Genomic DNA, 13,474 nt, shown 5'->3' with positions numbered 1-13,474 from the left:
GCTCCCTCCCTGGGGCCCAGGTTAAGGACATCACCAGGAAACTTCCTAGCCTAGTATGGCCCTGGACTGTTACCAATTACTGCTCTTCCATGTGGGTGGCAATGAAGCCACAACGTGTAGTCCAAGGGCAATCAAAAGAGACTTCAGGGCCTTGGGACAGTTGGTAAGGGAATCCAGAGCACAGGTTATTTTTTCCTCTATCCTTACAGTTGCAGGCAGCGATACTGCAAGAAACAGATGGACCTAGTCTATTAATACATGTCTCCATGGCTGGTGTCACCACCACAATGTGGGGTTTTTCAATAATGGGATGGCCTACACAGCACCAGGCCTGCTGGCATCGGATGGGATTCACCTTTCTCAGAGGGGGTCTTTGCTCATGAGCTAGCAGGGCTCATTGACAGAGCTTTAAACTAGACATGAAGGGGCAGGGGAATAATACCAGGCTCACCCATGACAATTTGTGGGATGACATGCCAAGGTTAGAGGGACGGGGTGCTAGCGAGGGCCCTCAGCCTGTTGCTCTGAGAAGTGCTGGGTACACTGCCGCACACTTGAAGTCTTACGGAGATGAGTCAGGGGCTCCTGAGGTAATAGGGTCAAACAGGTCAACAACAGTGAAATACCTCAATGGAATTAAGGGGTGTTCCTCTAAGGCGACACAGCCGACAGCCCAGCTGAAGTGCCTCTATACCAATGCAAATAGCACAGGCAACAAACAGGAGGAGTTGAAAGCCACCATGCTGCTAGAAAGCTATGACCTAGTTGCCATTACTGAAACGTGGTGGGATGAATCCCATGACTGGAGTGCAGCTATGGATGGCTACAAGCTGTTCAAAAAGGACAGGTGAGAAAGGAGGGGCAGAGGGGTTGCCCTCTATGTCAAGAAATGGATAGGGTGTGAAGAGCTGTCTCTGAAGAATAGCCATGATCAGGTTGAAAGCTTATGGGTAAAAACTACAGATTGAGGCAACAAAGGGAACCTTGTAGTTGGTGTCTACTACAGGCCTCCCGATCAAGGGGAACCTATTGATGAAGCCTTCTTACTCCAGCTACAGGATGCATCATGCTTGCAGGCTCTCATCCAGCTGGCAACTTCAACCACCTCGACATCTGCTGGAAAACTAACATGGTGAGCTGTAGGGAATGCAGGACACTCCTGGAATGCATTGAGGATAACTTCTTAGGACAGATAATAGATAGCTGTCCTGGTTACGGCTGGGATAGAGTTAATTTTCTTCCTAGTAGCTGGTATAGTGCTGTGTTTTGGCTTCAGGATGAGAATAATGTTGATAACATACTGACGTTTTAGTTCATAGAAATCATAGAAACTGGAAAAGACCTTTAAGATCATAGAGTCCAACTGTCAACCCAACACCTCCATGCCTACTAAACCATGTCCCGAAGTGCCACATCTATATGTTTTTTGAACTCCTCCAGGGACGGTGACTCCACGACCTCTCTGGGCAGCCTGTTCCAATGCTTGACAACACTTTCAGTAAAGAAATTTTTCCTAATATCCAGTCTAAACCTCTCCTGATGCAACTTAAGGCCATTTCCTCTCATCCTATCGCTTGTTACTTGGGAGAAGAGACTGACACCCACCTCACTACAACCTCCTTTCAGGTAGTTGTAGAGAGTGATAAGGTCTCCCCTCAGCCTCCTTTTCTCCAGGCTAAACGACCCCAGTTCCCTCAGCCGATCCTTATAAGACTTCTGCTCTAGACCCTTCACCAGCTTCGTTGCCATTCTCTGGACACGCTCCAGCACCTCAATGTCTCTCTTGTAGTGAGGGGCCCAAAACTGAACACAGGATTCAAGGTGCGGCCTCACCAGTGCCGAGTACAGGGGCACGATCACTTCCCTAGTCCTGCTGGCCACACTATTTCTGATACAAGCCAGGATGCCATTGGCCTTCTTGGCCACCTGGGCACACTGCTGGCTCATATTCAGCCAGCTGTCAACCAGCACCCCCAGGTCCTTTTCTGCCTGGCAGCTTTCCAGCCACTCTTCCCCAAGCCTGTAGCATTGCATGGGGTTGTTGTGACCCAAGTGCAGGACCTGGCACTTGGCCTTGTTGAACCCCATACAATTGACCTCTGCCCATCGATCCAGCCTGTCCAGGTCCCTCTGCAGAGCCTTCCTACCCTCAAGCAGATCAACACTTCCACCCAATTTGGCGTCATCTGCAAATTTACTGAGGGTGCACTTGATCCCCTTGTCCAGATCATTGATAAAGATATTAACTAGAACTGGCCCCAAAACTGAGCCCTGGGGAACACCACTTGTGACTGGCCACCAACTGGATTTAACTCCGTTCACCACAACTCTCTGGGCTCGGCCATTCAGCCAGTTTTTTACCCAGTGAAGAGTACACCCACCTAAGCCACGAGCAGCCAGCTTCTCTAGGAGAATCCTGTGGGAGACCGTGTCAAAGGCTTTACTAACATCCAGGTAGATAACATCTACAGCCTTTCCCTCATCCACTAGGTGGGTCACCTGGTCATAGAAGGAGATCAGGTTGGTCAAGCAGGACCTGCCTTTCATGAACCAGTGCTGACTGGGCATGATCCCCTGGTTGGCCTGCACATGCCTGTTGAGTGCACTCAAGATGAACCACTCCATAATTTTCCCCAGTACCAAGGTGAGGCTGACAGGCCTGTAGTTCCCCAGATCCTTCTTCCAGCCCTTCTTGTAGATGGGCATCACAATGGCAAGCGTCCATTCATCTGGGACCTCCCCTGTTAACCAGGGCTGCTGATAAATGAAGGAGAGTGGCTCCTCCACCAGCTTCCTCAGTACTCTCAGGTGGATCCCATCCAGCCCCACAGACTTGTGAGTGTCCAGGTGGTGTAGCAGGTTGTTAACTTTTTCCTCCTCAATTATGGGGGGTTTATTCTGCTCTCTGTCCCTGTCCTCCAGCTCAGGGGGCTGAAATCCCTGGGCATAACTGGTCTGACTATTAAAGACTGAGGCAAAGATGGCATTAAGTACCTCAGCCTTTTCCTCATCCTTGGTGGCAATGTTCCCCCCCACATCCAATAAAGGTGGGAGATTCTCCTTTTCTCTCTTTTTATTGTTAATGTATTTGTAAAAACATTTTTTATTATCTCTTACAACAGTGGCCAGATTGAGCTCTAGCTGGGCTTTTGCCTTTCCAATTTTCTCTCTGCATGACTTGAAGAGATTCCTGTACTCTTCTTGAGTTGCCTGCCCCTTCTTCCAAAAGTGGTAAACTCTCCTTTTTTTCCTGAGTTCCAGCAAAAGCTCCCAGTTCAGCCTGGCTGGTCATCTTCCCCACCGTTTCATCTTACGGCACATGGGGACGGCCTGCTCCTGCACCTTTAAGACTTCCTTCTTGAAGAATGCCCAGCCTTCCTGGACCCCTTTGCCCTTCAGGACTGTCTCCCAAGGGACGCTCTCAACCAGTGTCCTGAACAGGTCAAAGTCTGCCCTCTGGAAGTCCATGGTAGTAGTGGTTTTGCTCACTCCCCTCCTTATTTTGCCACGAATCATATCATGGTCGCTAAGCCCAAGATGGCCTCCTACCACCACATCTCCCACCAGCCCCTCTCTGTTTGTAAACAGCAAGTCAAACATACCTATTGTTGCTGAACAGTGCTTATACTAAGTCAAGGACTTTTCAGCTTCTCATACTGCCCTGCCAGTGAGGAGGCTGGAGGTGCACAAGAAGCTGTGAGAGGACACAGCCAGGACAGCTGACCCAAACTGGCCAAAGGGATATTCCATACCATATGACATCATGCTCGACAAAAAACTGGAGAGGTTGGCCGAGTGGGCACAGCCACTGCTTGGGAACTGGCTGGGCATCGGTCAGCGGGTGGTGAGCAATTGCATTGTGCATCACTTGTTTTGTATATTCTTTTATCATTATTATTATTTTCCCTTCCTTTTCTGCCCTATTAAACTGTCTTTATCTCAGCCTACGAGCTTTACCTTTTTTCCTATTCTCTCCTCCATCCCCCTGGGGGGTTGGGGGGAGTGAGCAAACGGCTATGTGGTGTTTAGCTGCCTGCCGGGTTAAACCATGACAACAGACCTACCAGAAGGGATGCAATACTGGACCTGTTGGTCACCAATGCAAGTGAGCTAATCGGTGACATCAAGGTTGGAGGCAGCCTGGGCTGCAGTGATCATGTACTGGTGGAGGTTGCAGTCCTGAGGGATATGGGATAGGCAAAGAGTAAAGTCAGGACCCTGAATTTTAGGAAAGCAAACCTCTAGCTGTTCAAGGAGTTAGTCAATAAGACCCCCTGGGAAACTACCCTCAGGGACAAGGGAGAAGAACAGAGCTGGCAGATCTTTAAGGACGCTGTCCATAGAGCGCAAGAGCTCTCGATCCCCAGGTGTAAGAAATCAGGAAAAGAAGGCAAGAGTCAGGCATGGATGACTCAAGACCTGCTGGTCAAACTAAGGGGCAAGAAGGAAATGCACAGGCAGTGGAAGCAGGGACAGGTATCCTGGGAAGAGTATAGGGATGCTGCCTGGTTGTGTAGGGATGGGGTCAGGAAGGCCAAGGCACAGCTGGACCTGAACTTGGCAAGGGACACAAAGAGTAACAAGAAGGGCTTCTATAGCCAGAAAAGGAAGGTCAAAGAAAGTGTACCCCCCCCAATAAACATGACTAGCAAACTGGTAACAATGGATGAGGAGAAGACTGAGGTATTCAACAACTTCTTTACCTCAGTCTTCACTGGCAACCTCTCTTCCCACACCTCTCAAGTGGATGGACCGCAAGACAGGGACTGGGGGAGCAAAGTCTCTCCCAATGTAAGAGAAGACCAGGTTCAAGACCACCTGAGGAACTTGAATATACATCAGTCTATGGGACCTGATGAGATGCATCCCAGAGTCCTGAGGGAACTGGCTGATGTAGTTGCCAAGCCACTCTCTGGTATTTGGAAATTCATGGCAGTCAGGTGAAGTCCCTGGTGACTGGAAAAAGGGAAACATTGCACCCATTTTTAAAAAGGGTAGAAAGGAGGACCCTGGGAACTACCAACCTGTCAGCGTCACCTCTGTGCCTGGGAAGATCATGGAACAGATCCTTCTAGAAGCTATGCTAAGGCACATGGAGGACAGGGAGGTGATTTGAGACAGCCAGCATGGCTTCACCAAGGGCAAGTCCTGCCTGACCAACCTAGTGGCCTTCTATGATGGAGTGACTACATCAGTGGACAAGGGAAGAGCTATGGTTGTCATCTGGACTCCTGTAAGGCCTTTGACACAGTCCTCCATGATATCCTTCTCTCTAAATTGGAGAGAGAAGGATTTGATGGGTGGACTGTTCAGTGGATAAGGAATTGGTTGGATGGTCACATCCAGAGGGTAGTGGTCAACAGCTCAATGTCCAGATGGAGATCGATGACAAGTGGTATCCCTCAGGGGTATTGGGACCAGTACCATTCAATATCTTCATCAGTGACATAGTGGGATCGAGTGCATCCTCAGCAAATTTGCAGACTACACCAAGCTGAGTGGTGTGGTTGACATGGCTAAGGGACAGGATGCCATCCAGAGGGACCTGGACAAGCTCCAGAAGTGGGCCCATGTGAACCTCATGAGGTTCAACAAGGCCAAGTGCAAGGTCCTGCACGTGGGTCAGGGCAACCCCCAGTATCAATACAGGCTGGGGGATGAAGGGATTGAGAGCAGCCCTGCAGAGAAGGGCTTGGGGGTACTGATGGATGAAATGCTGGACATGAGCCAGCAATGTGCACTCGCAGCCCAGAAAGCTAACTGTATCCTGAGCTGCATCAAAAGAAGCATGGCCAGAAGGTCAAGGGAGGTGATTCTGCTCCTCTACTCCACTCTGGTGAGACCCCACCTGGAGTACTGCATCCAGCTCTGGAGTCCTCAGCACAGGAAAGACATGGACCTGTTGGAGCAGGTCCAGAGGAGGGCCACAAAAATGATCAGAGGGCTGGAACACCTCTCCTATGAAGAAAGGCTGAGAGAATTGGGGTTGTTCAGCCTGGAGAAGAGAAGGCTCTGGGGAGACCTTATTGCAGCCTTTCAGCACCTAAAGGGGGCTTATAAGAAAGATGGAGACAAATTTTTTAGTAGGCCCTGTTGCGATAGGACAAGGGGTTATGGTTTTAAACTGAAAGAGGGTAGATTCAGACTTGATATAAGGAAGAAATTTTTTACAATGAGGGTGGTGAAACATGGGTACAGGCTGCCCAGAGAGGTGGTAGATGCCCCATCCCTGGAAACATTCGAGGTCAGGTTGGACGGGGCTCTGAGCAACCTGATCTAGTTGAAGATGTCCCTGCTCACTGCAGGGGGGTTGGACTAGATAATGTTTAAAGGTCCCTTCCAACCCCAACTGTTCTATGATTCTATATGTTTATTTATGTACATGTATGCATATGCTATATAGAACTGCTATATGTAAGATACATGTCTTTCTATCTGGAGACAGAACAAAATATAAAAATGTATATTTTTATATATATGAGATCCAAAGAAAATCAGTAGCCAATCAGAAGGTGCTCTGAGATCCTGTGGGTTTGGCAGCTTAAAAAAAAAGGCAACCATCAAATCATGAAGCAGTATGAAAACACATGGGGTTTAAAATTGTCAGATATGGTAGGTCTCTGCCATAAAATGGTAGCTAAAACAGTATGTCAGCCTCTGTGTATTTAGCAGGAGAGGATATGCAGCTCTGCAACCTTTTGGGTGCAGACATAACTGGAAGACAAGGGGACTTTGGGGGCAAGAGGGACAGGTGGCTGCTGGTAGATGCAGGGCTTCCCTGGAGGTTGGGGCATGGCACCTATCCCTTGTCTTGGATCAACATTGTCCCTGTCCAGCTAGCCTGACCTGAAGGACATCTCTGTGGGTCCCATCAGCATCTGATCCAGACACACAATGAGGAGCTGTTTCACCCAGCTGGAACTGTCTAAGCTACATATCTCGTGTCCATTTGAAAGAGCTGGTAAAAGAGCTGCTCTCATTCCAGCCCAAACCAATCCTATCAGAAACAGTTGGAAAACTGATAGTGGATCGCATGTTTCCTATGAAGCATTGCCTAAGAATGGGCAGCAAGTACTGTAAATGAGTACATTATCAAAACACCATTTTCCACTCTTCCTCTCTGGATGAAACAGGAATGCCTTCAGGAGCTGTATGTAATGCAGAATATAGGTATTCTGCCTTTCTGCAGCTGATATTTTTCAGTTGATAATCATGTGCTGCCTTGGGCAATTACAGACAATGTCTGAGACTCCTTTTGTGGCTGTTTCAACTCCGTGAGCTTCTGCATTTCTTTCATTTACTCAGCTGGTAACTTAAGATCATAGCTGCTTTATATGCACAGACAGTGAAGGAAAATGGTCATTGACCAATTAAGAATAATACAGATAGTAATTTCATAGCTTTGATTGCAAAGATAAATGTTTCCCACTACTAATTGATTTTGGCTCCTTTCTCTGTGTCTGCATGTTTTGTTCTACTGATGGATTTTGACTCTTCTATACTTGTGTGTTTTGGTTTTTAGCATGGTGGGTGTATCAGCATCAGAGAAAGATGCCTGGTTTTGAAGAAGTGCAAATTTTCTCTGAAGAGATGCAAATAGCCCTTCAGCAGTAATGATACAAACAGTCTGGATTACTTACTGGGTAAGTTAGATAGCTAAATAATTATTCTACAATTAAAATAGCCTTGGAGTTTTCTTGTTCAAACACAAGTAGGAAAATCCAAGGATTCTGAAGACTATTACTTCTGAAACAGCAAGCAAAAGGTTCTAATCTCAGTGTGACGATTTTATCTGTCATAAATATATTTAAAATTTCAAATGGAAAAATACGTTATTGGCAAAGAGGTGGTAATGATGAGTAGATAAGACAAGGACATAAAATAATTGCTATTTAGAGTTGCATTGATGGACTGTTGTGACAAGACTGGATAAAAAGTACATACAGAATAAGAAAATATATTTTTTGGAAAGCACAAAAATTTAGACAATCTTAATGACTTTAGTGCCTGATGTGGAAAAAGGATAATCATGGTTTTTAGAGAAAAAAAAAGTAGCATTAATCTCATCTAGCTTTAGACATTTAAAGTTAGATACCTAAATCCCCTGGGTTTTGCACATTTAATGGAGTGAAATGAGCCTCTCCAGAGGTCCTAATTTAGCTTGGGAAGGATCATGCTCTAATAATACATTTCTTCTACATTGGTGGAAAGGTGGATGTCGCTCTCTTTTCCCAAGTGACGAGTAATAGGACAAGAGGAAACGGCCTCAAGGTGCGCCAGGGGAGGTTTAGATTGGATATTAGGAAAAATTTATTCACTGAAAGGGTTATCAAGCATTGGAACAGGCTGCCTAGGGAAGTGGTTGAGTCACCATCCCTGGAGGTATTGAAAAGACATGTAAATGTGGTGCTTAGGGACATGGTATAGTGGTGGACTTGGCAGTGTTAGGTTAATGGTTGCACTTGATGATCTTAAAGGTCTTTTCCAACCTATACGATTCTATGATTTTATGATTCTATGATTCTTTTCACTGAGTACAGAGGAAGCTTAAGGTGGCATTTAACTTTTAATCAATTAAATTAGGGTGGATTAACATATACTTTGAATACTCTATGCTAAAATAAATGATGGTGAGAACATTGATTGGGAAACTGATATTATAAAGCATGAGAAAATCTGCTAATAGGAAATCCAAAACTGAAGTTTTGGAATTAAGAAAAAGAAATACTATGGGAAGAATACTTGAATTTTTTTGTAATCTTGGACTCTTTTCTGAAATAAGAAAGAACAAATGGTACTGTGCTTCTGCTCTTTGCAGCCAATTAACAGGTCAGTTATACACCCCAATAAAAATTCAGATTGTTTTGAACTATCAGGCAATGAATTTTATAGTGAAAGCATGCAAGGTATATAGTGCAAAACATACCCTGACAATTACTTCATGTAAGCTGTAAAACTGCAGGAAAACACTTTTTTTTTTTTCAGTTTCAAATTAGCAGGAAATAGCATTTTGTATTTAATGCCTGCTCCAGTTCTCATTCAAAATAATGGGAATGCCTTATCTTCCAGGAAGTCCTGGATTGTTCACTTAAACATTAAGTTAACAATACTGTTTGCTTAAATTGTAAGGCTACAGCAGACACTTTTCCATTGAACTGGAAGAAGGAGAAAGAAGGAGGTCATGAATGAGTCCTGGTTACTGTGTTTGATGGCTTTCCATCTGCAACTGGTTTTTACTGTTGTCAGTTTTTAGAAGTCAGATGTATTTGTCACATATATCTGTTTGTCACAAGAAATGGATATAGAAATACTTATCGAATTCTGCTGCAATGACTCTTGCCATGTACATGAATCAGGCAGCCCATGCAAGAAATTACCATAATGATAGATGGGAGAGAGAAGCAAGATGCAAAATTTAAGCCACTAAGCTTAATTTAAGCCACTTCTGCAGTGCACTGCAAGTTAGTAAGAACATACTTCCATTCATCCAAGGTATAATATGATTTTCTATGATATGCATCACACACGAAGCATACTGTGGTTGGCAGATATGTATCAGATGGTTCTTTCTGTATAATTTATATTACAGAAAGTTGACTAGAGAATAATAATATTGTGTACAGATGTGTCCATAAAAGTTCATTTCTCCTGAGCTGAGAACCCAGAGCTGCTGGGAGTGAGTCTGGATGCTTATTTTAAGACTTCTGTATTTGACCAGTTTGACACAAACTGTCCTTGATGTGAACATGTCATCAAAGTTGTATGGAACAATACTTGTATTGTGGTTTAGCTGCAGTTGGCAACTAAGCACCACACAGCTGCTCGCTCACTCTCCCCCTGCCAGTGCGATGGGGGAGAGAATCTGAAGAGCAAAAGTAAGAAAACTTGTGGGTTGAGAAAAAACAGTTTAATAATTGAAATAAAATGAAATTATTATTCTTGTTATTATTAATATTAATAAATAATAATAAATTGTAATTAAAAAGAAAACAACAAGAAAGAGAGAGCAACAAAACCCAAGAAAAAAAACAAGTGATGCAACCACTCACCACCCACTGACCGACACCCAGACAGTTCCTGAGCAGCGGTCATTGCTCCCTGGCCAACTACCCCCAGTTTATATACTTAGCATGATGTCATATGGTATGGAATAGCCCTTTGGCCAGTTTGGCTGTGCCCCCTCCCAGCTTCTTGTGCACCTGGCAGAGCATGGGAAGCTGAAAAGTCCTTGACTAGTGTAAGCATTAATTAGCAACAACTAAAACATCAGTGTGTTATCAACATTATTCTCATACTAAATCCAAAACACAGCACTATACCAGCTACTGGAAAGAAAATTAACTCTACCCCAGACGAAACCAGGGCAACTTGATCAATATTATGTCTTACGTTACTTCTAACTGAATAATAATCTCCAGTTCTAGCTTGAGTAATACTAGATAATTCTAGCATGAGTAATCATCAGTTCCAAGGTTTCCTTTTTAATATGAGGTTGTGTCTAAATTAATTTAGAGTTTCTTCCTATGTTCTGTTCACACAGGCCTTAATTTGGATATGATAATCCTCCCATCTGCAATTAAAACCTGGAGTTAAAGAGGCTGAAGAGCAAAAAAGGGGAGAACAGCAGCCCTGGGGATATTAAGATTGATCTTTGTTTCTAACAGATGGCGTAGGCATAGAGGTTAATAGTGAAAAATGTAATGCATTGCTCTGTCATTTTTAGCAGCGCTTCCAAATGCTTTGCCCTTTGTCACACCATTGCTTAAAACTGCTTAAGGCCTCCTGTTTCACACAGCTCCCTCTGGCAGGATAAGGATGGCTGAATTGGAAAGGAAATAAACGTGCATGCACTTTAAGGAAGCCCTTAAGACTTCCAGAGTAAAGTAAAATGGGAGACATATAAATGAGAATGAGGCTGTCAAAATAAATTATAATCAGTCCAAACTGTATATAAAGTTAACACCAGACTTTTAAACATACTGCTAACATTTAGAGAGAGCTGTGACTGTATGTGGGGTTTGTGTCATTACAGAGCAACTGCACATTTATGCTGATGCCTTGCCCAGACTTGGTTTAAAGCTCTGGCTGTTACCATCAAAGCTGGAGAAAAAAATCCTTTGAAGCCTTGGACTTTTGAAGCGAGTATTGACACGAGATATGCGACAGAGGGCACGACTCGGCCTCTAAAGCCCTGTGTACTGGGTAGGCCCATGCATACAGTTTAGGAAACTCCTCTTTGCTGAAGGTGCCATCAGAAATGGTGCCTAGCTTTGGTCTGATTCTCAGAAGTTCAAACACAAAGGCTCTTGATGTGTCTAATTTCTGTGTGCAGAACCCCCTCTCCACAGCTAAGGGTTCAGACAGAGATTTAAGACAAAAGGATGCTGAAGAACTGAGCTCTTATACAGCACATGGCTGCTCTTCATCTCCAGAAGGAACATTTGGGAGCATCTTGAGCAGAAGTCATTAAATAACAATGGACATCTGACCCTGAGGCTGCAGGGTGGGCTGTGCTGGAGGAGGCTGGGGCTGCCCTGTGCCAGTCACAGCAGGCTCTAGCTGGTTCCGAACAGCTCGGCAATGAACAAAACCAATCTGCCGCCCACCCCACCTCCACCAAAACTTTGTACCCTTCCTGTTTTTTTGTTCTACAGCCCATCCAGCAAGGACCAGGGGTGGAGTTTGTCATGAAGATATGTTCAGACCCTTGCTGCCTTCCTGGTTTTGTGTTTTGGGAAGGTGAGGGGTGGTGTTTTGCTGAGCGTGTGTGTGTCATCGCAGTGTCAGTCCCTATGGCCTGGGAGGAAAGGTGGAGTTGGAAGGCTGTTTGCTCAAACTGTTCTTAAATACCTGTTTAGCAAGGTGAAGGGTGGGATGTGTTGCACATCCTTTTGTCTTCCTGAGTATTCATGGTGAACTGTCAAATTCTTCCTCCCAAGATTTGTATAGTATTACCTGTCTCAAGAAATGGTGTTTTACACCATAAGAAAGATCTGATTCTCCTGATAAAATTTTTAGTCTTTTTTTAAAATTATTTGTGTTGGAAGACAAGAGTTGATTTGTTTGGATTTAAATCACAAGAGGGTTTTTCTTCTCCATAAGGCTTTGATTAATTTGACTTTCTTAGTACAGAGGTTCTTCACTAGGTATCTTTTCAGCAGCTACCCTGAAGCTGCATGGTTTATGAATTGAAAAATTAAACTTGTGCATGTATTTCAGCAAATAAATCAATCAAGTTATGGTGCATATTTAGTTCCAAACATTGTTTTATTTATTTTCCTATTCAATTGAGGGCTAACACTTTCCAATCTTTATAGGTCCTGAATATCTAAAGACATAAAATTTGTGTTCCAGCTGTGATTATTTCTGCAGGCAAGGTTCCTTTGCAGAAACAGCTTCTGGAAACAGCAAATATTAATTTTGTGGGTTTCAGAGAATGATTATGAAAGTAAATTTGGTAGAACACAACCTGTAAACACAGCTGAGCCAAGGAACTTTGCACTGGTCCTGCATTGTGATGATATGGTTGTTGCAGAGGCGGGATGTGTGCATTAGTGTGTGTTGTGTGTGTTCGTGTTGATGTGCAGACCACGGAGAAGCTTGCTCCAGCTGCTGCCTTCCAGTGCAGAACAGTATGTCATGCTTGAAAATCCTTAACACACTGCAGAAATCTTAAGCTTAGAAAGCCTATTGGCTAAGTAAATAACCCCTATTCTAAGTGAATGAACCCTAAAATGCAAAGATGTTTGACAGCAGAATAAAGAAATAAAAGATGGAAGATTATTTGTTACTCAAGAGTAACCACAGTCTGGCCAGCATCAAAAGAAAACACGAACTAAAGCTAATGAGTTCTATTCAATAAGAAGTGTTGATGTGGTTGCAACCACATGTTCAGCTCCTTGTGTGACTAAAACGTTTTTGTCTTACACTAGACATAGAATTGGAGGTGCTAAATGGAGCTCACTGTCTGAGTTAAAAGTCAGTTCTTCCAGGGAAAGCAAAACATTCCTGTCCCAGGAAGCATCAAGGGACTGCAAAGAACAGCAACCAGACAGATCTGCTGTCATTACTCTTACTGCCCTCAGAGTAAAAACTGTGGCTGAGGAGCCATGTCTGTGGAGGGCTGTTTTCAGATTATGTTGCTTAGCCCTTTGGGACTACTGAGAACTGATAAAGCTGCCCTTCCTTGAGTCTGGGCCAGTGCTATGGCTTGGGATCAGGAAATTATAAATGGAAACTGAATGCAACAGTTCACTTCAATCAGATGTCTTTCATTTACCCTTTATCTAACTGCTGTACTTCATAAGTGTTGATAAGTGTCATGGAAAGGAGGATACAAAATCTGAAGATTAACCTAATACACAAACCAAACAGAAGTGAGAGGAGTTCCTTTTGTAATTACCAAAAAATTAAGTTTAGCAGCAGTTTGGTATGAGTTGAATGGAAAAAAAGAAAGCCTCATGGTTAAATATTT

The sequence above is a fragment of the Ciconia boyciana genome, chromosome 1, assembly GCF_034638445.1.
Source record: "Ciconia boyciana chromosome 1, ASM3463844v1, whole genome shotgun sequence".
Classification (NCBI taxonomy): domain Eukaryota; kingdom Metazoa; phylum Chordata; class Aves; order Ciconiiformes; family Ciconiidae; genus Ciconia; species Ciconia boyciana.
The sequence above is the reverse complement of the archived record's forward strand: the minus strand, read 5'-3'. Positions refer to the sequence as shown.